The sequence below is a fragment of the Hordeum vulgare genome, chromosome 1H (assembly GCF_904849725.1).
Source record: "Hordeum vulgare subsp. vulgare chromosome 1H, MorexV3_pseudomolecules_assembly, whole genome shotgun sequence".
Taxonomy (NCBI): Eukaryota; Viridiplantae; Streptophyta; class Magnoliopsida; order Poales; family Poaceae; genus Hordeum; species Hordeum vulgare.
In genome coordinates, this window is record NC_058518.1 from 256,953,978 (window position 1) to 256,964,282 (window position 10,305).

Sequence of the window (10,305 nt, forward strand, 5' to 3'; positions counted from 1 at the left end):
TACTATATTTGCTTTCTAAACTTTTCGTCCATTTTGGCAATCGATGCCAATGGGGGAGAAGTTTAGAGAGTTTACTTTGGATATGTTTAGAGGGTTTTGCTTTTATTGCGTAAGCATTTACATCTTGCTCACATGCACTATTACCTTGTATGTGTGCGCTTGGTTATGCTTATTTCCTTATATAAACTCTCTTGAAGTGGTTTTCTTCAATTACCAAAATGGGGGAGATTGATAGAGCAAAATATATCTCCATATGTGGTTTTGGTAATTGATGACAATCCCTATGGACTAATGGTTGCCTTAAGTTATATTTATAAGATTTGTCCATAGGCACTTCTTGAAGTCCATCTGTTGGGTTCAAGGAGTTTATATGTTGACCAAGATGTTATTCAAGGTATTATCCAAAGAATGGTCATAGAAACACCAGGTTGATCAAGATCTCAGACTAAGAGCAAATCAAGATGATCAACACACAAAGCGTATAAGATGTACCGAGAGGGATCAAGTGATCCCATGGTATGGTAAGCATTGTCCATTACGTGTTTGTGTACTAACCCATGGTCTTTGTGAGACTCCTATGTGGGGGGTAGGTGTGTTTCCATTGGTCTTGCGTCAAAAGGAAGATCTCATACAACCTAGGAAGGATGACGTCAAGTGGTGATCGTCATCAAGATTGTGGTGTGCAAGTTCAAGATTGTGGTGTGCAAGTTCAAGTGGATTAGCACGAATATATCATTGAAACTATTGTCAATGATCATGTGTTGATAAGGACAATCTCATGTGCTAACAAGGACAAGATCAAGATAAGCATTCTTGAGCACTACATGCTTGATTCCTGTGGATGTTCACATGGTGGACAAATGAAGATAAATACATAAGCTAGGCTTTCCACATTGTGTATGGGAAAGCTACTTGAAGACTTCATCATGTCCTGCTTTCAACTTGAGCCAAGAAGGAACAACAACATCAAGCTCACGTGAAAGGGCTAACTCAAAGGTATCAGTTCCTTTGACGTTAGTGGTGCGGAGTGATGATCAGCGAATAAAAGTATACACTCAAGTATGGATCATCAGTACTCTTTTATGATTCTTGAGTCCTTAGGGATCCCGCACTATTAAGAGGGGATCACAGGTTTTGTGATGAACTTTCTCAAACTACAACTTCACTTTCTGCTCAGACCACATCTCCACTGCTTTGCTGTTATTTGTAAACAGAACCAGTGCCTCGGACTTCTGGCTTCCTCCGGACGTCCGAGGGCCAGAGGACCGACTACTTCGGAAATCCGGAATCCTATACCAGAGAATTCAGAGCCATTTAACTCGGACTTCCGGCTCCCTCCGGACGTCCGAGGCCCGGATGACCGGCCAAGTCCCGGAAATCCGGAAGCCTGCACCAGTAGAAGTTGAGTTCTATATCTCGGTAATCCGACTCCCTCCGGACGTTCGAGGGCCGGACGTCCGGCCAAGCTCCGGAAATCCGGAGGTCAACACCAGTAGAATGTGTGCACTATATCACGGAAATCCGGCTTCCTCCGGATGCCCGAGCACCGGATGTCCGACACCCATCGGAAATCCGGAAGCCACCACCAGTAGATCTTGTGCTGTATAACACGGACTTCCGGGCCACTCCGGACGTCCGTATACTGATGAATTCAAATATGTTCAGGCACACCTACAGGCCTCGGACGACCGACCAGTGTCGGACGTCGGTCGCTTTTTAATTCAAAATAGTTTCAGTCGTATCTACAAGCCCCGGACGACCGACCCGTGTCGGACGTCCGACCCCTCGCGGTCGCCCGGACTTCCGACAACTGTCGGACGTCCGGACCCTGTGTGACTTAAAGTGTCCCCAACAGCTCTTTTTCTCTCCACTCTATAAATACCCCCCTCCCACTTCGTGAGAGGGTTGCCCAACACAGCCTTATCCTCATAAGAACACATTTCCACCTCACACACATTTGCTCACTCCAAATCTTAGATCCCAAGAGCATCTGTGAGCCCCTTTGAGAGTTGTTCCAATCAAAAGATAGATCTTCTCCCTCTCCTTCTCTCGACCCAAGCTATTTGTGATTTGAGCAAGTTTTGAGCATTCCCCGTGATCTTGTTACTCTTGGAGGTTGGAGACTCCTAGGCGGTAGGAGTTTTTCGGAGAGGAATCAATCCGTGTGATTTCCCCCGGAAAAGTTTGTGAGGGTTTGGAAGCCACCTCAAAGGCTTACCACTAGTGGTTGAGAAACGCCTTCGTGGTGTTATCTCAAAGGGAGAATAGGGTGAGCCTTCGTGGCGTTGGTGTGCCTTCGTGGTAACATCCACCTCTCTAACGGTGACTAGCTTCCCTCCAAGGAAGTGAACATCGGGATACATCTTCGTCTCAGTGACCTTGGTTATCCTTAAGCCTAACTCCTTACTTGTGGTTTACTTGTGTTATTTGAGCTTACATACATTGCATATTGTTTGTGCTCATTATATTCTGTTGGATATTTCTTGTACAAGATTAATCATACAAGCATATCCTCTATATCCACACGTACATACTTGCAGCCCTTGATATATCGTGTGATATAGTGTGATCTAGTATCTTGTGTTATTTACCTACTTGTCGTGTGATATAGCTCAAGTAAGTTTGTGTAACTTACTTGTGCTTGTTAGTAACTGCATTGTGCCCATCTTGGTAGATCGTGTTGTTGATACACGTTGCAGTGCCTAGTGCATTTAGGATTTATGCTTAACAAGTACTCTCTTAGTCTATTTCCGCATTAGGTTCAAGCCAAATTCGAAGAAGTTTTTAAATAGCCTATTCACCCCCCCTCTAGGCGTCATCGAGGTCTTTTCAGATAGTAACGTGGCCCTTGTCCATGCCCCATCTTCACAAACGGACGGGTTTGTTAGAACTACTCTGCAGGTTAGATGCCTTGTTAACCTTTCTTTTAGTTGTCGTAGCTTTGTTAGTTGTTTTAGTTGTCGTAGCTTTGTTAGCATATTAACATGTCATTATCTTTTCCTTGCGTAGAAGGTCGCCAATCAGTGTCGCACACTAGCGGCTTTACTTTCTTGCCACGGAGTTTCGTCCACCGATGTGAGGGCACGTGCGCAGTACATGATGGATGTGCAGTCTTCCGCCCGTCCGTCTGCCAGCCGTCCACGGGCCCCTTCCGCTCGTCCGTCTTCGAGTCGAGCACGTGCTTCTTCTAGCCGAGCACATGTTGAGGAGTTTGAAGAAGAAGAGGAGTCAGACAACCAGGCCACGGATCCGAACTTCATTGAGTTTGGGGCTTCGCAGATGGAAGATGCTCCACAGCCAAGTCAACTCACTCAGGCGACGGAAGAAACACGTCGAGCTAGCTCAAGGAACATCCGACGTCCTGGCTGGCAGAATACTCCAGAGGGCTACGTTACTAAGGGCAAGATGGCTGCAAAGATAGGAAGGAAATGAAGTATGAACTATTAGTGTCATGTCATGCTAGTATTGAACTTGTCTTATGGAGTCTTATGTACTTTGAAGTTTGAAGTAAGTACTTGGCTTATGGAGTTTTATGTAGTTTGAAGTATCCACTTGGCTTATGGAATTTTAAGTACTTTGAAGTGTGAACTTGTCATGTCATGCTACTTTGAAGTTAGAAACGCCAACTATGAACTTGTTCTGGTCTAAAGGGCTACTGCCAGGTTCTGGTCTAAAGAAACACCAACAACACTGGCGTTTCTGGGAGGGGCTGCAACGCCATGACGGCTGGCGTTTCTATGCCCCAAAGAAAAGCTACACAAATACAAAGTCATTGCAAAAACTAATTTTAGGGATTGGAGGAGCTTACCGACCTCTTCAATTTGCCCCAAAGAACCAACAAAAAGGTTGAGGGAGGAGGCAGATCGAAGGGGTGGATCTCGAGGAGGAGGGAGAGCTTTTTCGTCAAAGGAAGAACAAGAGAAGAGGAGAAATGGTGGTTGGTGGGCAAGGGGGTCGGGGTGGGCAGATATAAAGCCCAGAAACGCCAGTGCGCTTGGCGTTGCACATAAGGCCTGCAACGCCACAGTAGACTGGCGTTGCGCACATGGCGAGCAACGCCACAATAGAGTGGTGTTTCTATGAAGAGCTGCAACACCACGGTTTATGGCGTTTCAAGAAAGAGTCAAAATGTGAAAATGTTTCGAAACGAATTTGTTCTGTGATTATTTTACGCCCGTGGGTCGGAATAGTGAAAAAACCCCGTGATGAAAAGATTGTACAGTATGAACTCGTTGTGGAAGTATTTTCGGATCTGACCTTTTTAAAAACATCAGAGTCCATGACGTTGCAGCTATACGTAGAAACGTCGGTCTACCGTGACGTTTTTGTTCTATATTCGGACGCTAGTCGAGCACGCATTGGACCACGGCGTTTCCACCGAGCTGTAGGCTTTTTTAAGCTCCGCTGGTGCCGGCTTGTTCTTTTTCCTGTCTCATGGCTTTTGATTTTGCTTTAAGCTTCACCTACGCAGCTCTTTTGGTGTGTGTTCCTGTGCATGACAACAAACTGAGAAGGTGGTGGGGTGGTTTCGGGAGGAGAACGTGGCGGTAAAATCGATAAATTTGATCTCTCGAACCAAAATATTTATAAACTGAACGGCGTTTAAAAAAAATCGTACGGCTGACTTCTTTATGTGACGCTGACACTTAAGCGTCACACTACACTGTTTGACGTCTTAGATGTAGGTGGTGTTGTAGGCCCACTCCCAACGATGTGACCCCTGAATCTCAAGCATTGCACAAGTATGACGCCGAGCGTTTAGGGGCCAGGTCCCACTTATCCAACCACGGGCCGATGTGAGGCGCGAGCCATGACCAGCACCAGCGGCACCTCTCGGCCGACTTCTACTTCCACGACAAGCTAGCCTCGCTGCTCGCGCAGCGGCCGGCCGACGCCGCCTCGCCGTCGCCCATGATGCAGATGCAGCAGCCGCACACGTCGTGGTTCTTCGCCGACAACCTGCAAACGCCGGGGATGGAGTACGACGACGCCATCGTTCCACCCGCCGCCGAGGTCGAGGCCGAGCAGCTGCTGTTGGTGCTGCTCGCTCGTCGCCCACCCGGCCGCGCCCTGGCCGTCATACTGACGCGCCTGGGACCCGTACTGGTTGTGCAGGTGCAGGTCGGCGAGCAGGGCCTGGACCGGCCTCCTTCTTGCACTTCCTGGCCTCGTCCTCCGTCGCTCTACAGACACCAATGGCTGTCTCTGAGCTCCCATGCCACACACTCGAGGACGCGCCACGTGCGGCCGCAGCCGCAATTGGCCGACCCCAGGATACTGCCTCTGCTGTACATGCTGCAGCGACCGACGCCGTCCACCACCTGTCGCGACGCCGAGCTGGAGCGACAGAAGAGGATCGACGCGGCCGAGCTGGTGCAGATGCTGGAGAGGACCTGGATGGATGGATGCGGCACATCAATTAAGCAGCCGTGCATGGCTTAATAAACCTCTTTGCTTTGACTCTGTTCACTCATGAATGAATTAATGAAGTAAGTCTGGCACTGTTGCAAGCACGCATGCGAGGGAGGAAGACGACCGATTAGCCAGAGTAAAAGCACCAACCGTACCGTGCAATGGAGTGCATCCTCATCAGGAGTTACGCGGGAGGCGCCGCACTGCGGCTTAGGCGTTACAGTGTTTGGAGATGGGGTTGGACGCTAGTATGGTCCGGATATGGCGCCTACGATTAAGGCGTCACATACTATATTGTGGCGCCTAAGAGCATCTTCAACAGGCGCCGAACGCATCGCGCGCAAAAAAACTGGTTTGCCGCGCGTCCATCGTCTTGTTTGACGCGGCGCGCAGCGTTGGCTCCAGCAGCCGCGTTAAAATGCAGCCCGTGCGCCGCTCCAGCAGCGCGCAAAAATACAGCACGCGCGACTCGCCGGGCATTTTAACATATATGGCATTTTGGATGTTTTTCCCTTCTTCTGCCGCGCCGCATTGGGGAGCTCCGACGGTGCGGCGACGGCACGGGACGGCGCCGGCGCGACACCATCCGTTGTCGTGGTCATCCGCTACGGCAAGAAGAGGCCGCGCGCGAGGCCGACGCTCGACGGAGCTCCGGCGGTGGCGACGCCAACGCTCCCCGCGCTAGGGTTTCCGGCGGCGGCGGCGGCGGGGGGTCGCGGCTGTACAACAGGGTGAGCGAGGTGCCGGTGTGCGCGTCCATGGGTGGCAGGGCGCCGGCGCCGGCGCGCGGTGCGTAGGAGGAGGAGAGGAGAGAGTGCGGCGTGAGCGCTCGAGTGTGCCGCGCGCGAAAGCGGGCGCCCCAAATACACCGCGCGGGCAGGGGCGGAGCTACAGGGTATGCCAGGTATGCCCCGACATACCCTGAAATTTTGTCAAGTGTACATGTATATATACATGTTTCTATAAAAAAACACTTACCTAGTCACCTGCAGGACAGCTAGGCTGCGGCTCTGTCGTTTTAACCAAACAAGTACTGGATCGTATGCAGGAAGCCCACCGTAGCCCGTCTCCCCTCCGTCCTGCATACGATTGGAGACTCTTTGGCCCATGCACAGCTAGCGATTGGAGACTTTTAACCACCGACGCTAATTATGGATCACGCGACTCAGCCAGGACTGGACTCAGCGACGGTTCATCTACCAGCTAGGATCGCGCCGTCGCAGGAGGCAGGACAGGCAGGAAGACCGACGACCGGCCGCCGGCGAACGTCGCCAAGGACAAGGAGGCAGGACTGGCAGTAGAACGCGCACGCCGCCGAGCCGCCGACAGGCACGAGTGACGAGTCGCAGCGCCGCTGCATGCCGTTGCCGCCGCCGCCGCTGCGCAGCTCGCCACGGAGATTGAATCTAATCATCGCCGGTCTCTAGGTTAGAGAAACACTCGACCAACCGCATGCATTATTTCCAATTATTTTAGAAATCTTGATTCAATGCATATGTGATCAGGGGCATCGCTGGTCTCCACGTTAGAGAAACACTGGATGAAACAGCATGCACTATTTCCAATTATTTTAGAAATCTTGATTTAGTGCATATGATGATATGAAGAAAATTATGATTGTTATGATGAATAGTATATAATTTCCAGTGCATATCATATGATGATATGAAGAAAATTATGATTGTTATGATGATATGAAGAAAATCTGAAGAAAACTACTGATCGCAATATAAATTTAGTATGTACACAAAGAATGCAATATGCACTAAAGCTACATAATTTTTCTGACAAAAAGCAGGGAGCAGTGATTTCATTAGATTAAGAGAAACGCCAAGACGGCCAAGTGACAATTTGCAGGTAAGCACTATTTACAGAAGCTGCAGAATGTGAACTAGAGAACCCACAAATCATTCTTAATGCAATATCACTTATTTTTGTAATATTTATGCAGTTATGAAGAGAAACGGGGACATTGCATCTCTTTTTCAAAATCATGCAGCAAAGAAGAAGGCAACGGTGGATGCTGCTACTTCTAATCATTCCCCTGATCCGGTTGAACTTGTGGTGGAAGAGGAGACTCATGAGAGAGTAATTGAGGAAATTGTAAATCCTATGCCACCGCCACCGCCATCGCCACCGCCACAACCGTCTTCATTGCCACCAGTTTATGACATCAATCGTCTTCCACATGATCCAGGTGAAAGACATCCCATTCTAAGTTATCCTGTTAATGATCAAGATGCAATTCGAAGAGCATATATTATTAAAGCTCCATGCAAACCTTTTGCACATGATTTTCCAAAAAGAAAGATTTCCGGTAAAGATCGCCAATTCAATTATTGTTGGATGTACAATCATGATTGGGTTGAGTATAGTATTAAGAAGGATGCTGCATTTTGCTTTATATGCTACTTGTTCAAGAAGGGTACTGGGTCAGATGCATTTACTGTTGATGGATGGAAGAATTGGAATATAGGAGAGAAAGCACTTCTGAAACATCTGGGTTCTAAGGCACATATTGCAGCTCAAGAGAGATACATCAACTTTAAAAATCCCAGAGTAGCAATTGATTATAATATTCAGAAGTGGAGTGACGAGGATCTTCGTCTTTATAAGAAAAGGTTGACTTATTCACGTAGGTGTATCAAGTTTCTTTTGCATCAAGGGTTGGCGTTTTGTGGACATGATGAAAGTGAACAATCTAGCAACAGAGAGAACTTCATTGAACTTTTGAAGTTTCTTGCTGGAAATAGTGAAGAAGTGAACAAGTATGTGTTGGACAATGCTCCAGGTAATTGTACCTTAACTAGCCCGGACATACAAAAGCAAATTATTCACTATTGTGCCATAGAAACTAGAAAGAAAATAATTGAAGAACTTGGTGATGAACCATATGCAATTTTAGCTGATGAGTCCAGTGATATATCACATAAAGAACAACTAGCTCTTTGCTTGCGCTATGTTGATAAATTGGGAAGGCCGTGTGAGCATTTTATTGGTGTTGTTCATGTAGATGATACTACCTCTGCATCACTTAAGGATGCAATTGAAGCTTTACTTGTTAGTCATGGCTTGACTATGACTCAAATCCGTGGTCAAGGATATGATGGGGCTAGCAATGTGAAAGGAGATATTAAAGGGTTGAAAACATTGATCATGCGAGAATCACCTTCTGCTTATTATATTCATTGTTTTGCTCATCAGCTCCAATTGGTTCTTGTTGCTGTTGCCAAGGGAAATACTGATTGCAAGAGTTTTTTTGATCAAATATCTATATTGTTGAATATTGTTGGAGTTTCTTGTAAGCGTCATGACATGCTTAGAAATGCTAGGCTTGAGAATGTCAAGAAAGCACTTGATTGTGGTGAGATTGAATCTGGAAGTGGATTACATCAAGAGATGAGTTTGCCTAGGCCCGGAGATACTCGATGGGGATCTCATTACAAAACTGTGTGCAGCATAATTACTATGTATGAAGCAATCCATGATGTACTAGCAGATCTTGGGGATGATCCTTCATATAAGGATGATTGGACCAAAATAGATTTTGTGCTTGTAGCATTTGAGACCTTTGAATTTGTTTTCTTTGCACACTTGATGTATATTATTCTTGGATACACAAATGAGTTATCGGAGTGTTTGCAAAGAAGGGAGCAAGATATTCTTAATGCAATATCACTTGTTAATGCGGCAAAGAAAAGAATGCAAGAATTGAGGTCTGATGGTTGGGATAATTTTCTTGAGAGGGTCACTTCATTTTGTGACACACATGGTGTTGATGTTCCTGCTATGGATGGTGATTATGTTCCTTATGGCAAATCAGCAAGGAAAGCTCGTGCTCGAAAGCAAACCAATGATGACCACTTCAGAAGAGAAGTATATATTGGTGTTATTGATCAAATAAGTCAAGAACTTGATAATAGGTTTGACGAGATTAATATGGAGTTGTTGTCTTGCATGTCAGTCTTCAATCCTTCTAATTTATTTGATTCTTTTGATGCACAGAAGCTACGCAGACTAGCTGAGTTCTATCCAAAGGAATTCTCAAATAATAATTTGCTCATGCTTGAATTGCAGCTACGTAATTATATTGATGACATGAGATAGGATGATAAATTCAAAGGTCTAAACAATATTGTTGATCTCTCAGTTAAGCTTGTTCAAACAAAGAGGCACAAAGTGTATGGTTTGGTTTATGAGCTCCTCAAATTGGTATTGCTTCTACCAGTGGCAACAGCAAGTGTTGAAAGGGTATTTTCTGCAATGATTTTAGTGAAAACAAAGTGACGAAGTAAGATGGGAAATAGTCTTTTGGATGATTGTCTAGTCACTTTTATTGAGCGGGATATTTTGTTTCAAGTTGATGAAGATGATATTATCAAGACATTTATGTCCCTTCGACAGCGTCGAATAAAATAGTCATAAAAATAGCATTGTAAGTCTATAGTTCACATATATACCGATATTTTAATTATCAGTATGATTTTTGAACTATTTATATTGTATTTAGTGGATGGTTTCAGCTTAATTCATGAATTTAAACCTTATCGTGTGTGATTTTTTTTTTGACCGGCATACCCTAATCTAAAATCCTAGATTCGCCACTGCGCGCGGGATAGTGTATCCGACCGCGCGCCCAACTTGTTATAGCGCGCGGTTTTTGCGCTTTCGTTCGAGCGTCCCGCCGCGTTGCGTGCGCGCTAAAACGGTCTAGTTTGCGGCACGGCGCTAGTTTAACACGGCTGTTGAAGATGCTCTAAGTGTCGGATGTCACACAAAAGGGTCAGTCGAGTAAATATTTTTCGAATGTAGTTCTTGAATCTACGGATCAAATTTGTCAATTTTACCGAACGTGGCTTGCTCTTGCGGCATGCAGTGCAGCAGCGCCTGATG

General features: G+C 46.4%; 1 pseudogene; it reads right to left on the reverse strand.

Moving 5' to 3' along the window:
- Positions 1-4,913, reverse strand: part of LOC123398341 — a 29,948-nt pseudogene extending 25,035 nt beyond the window's left edge.
- Positions 4,914-10,305: the final 5,392 nt, after the last annotated feature.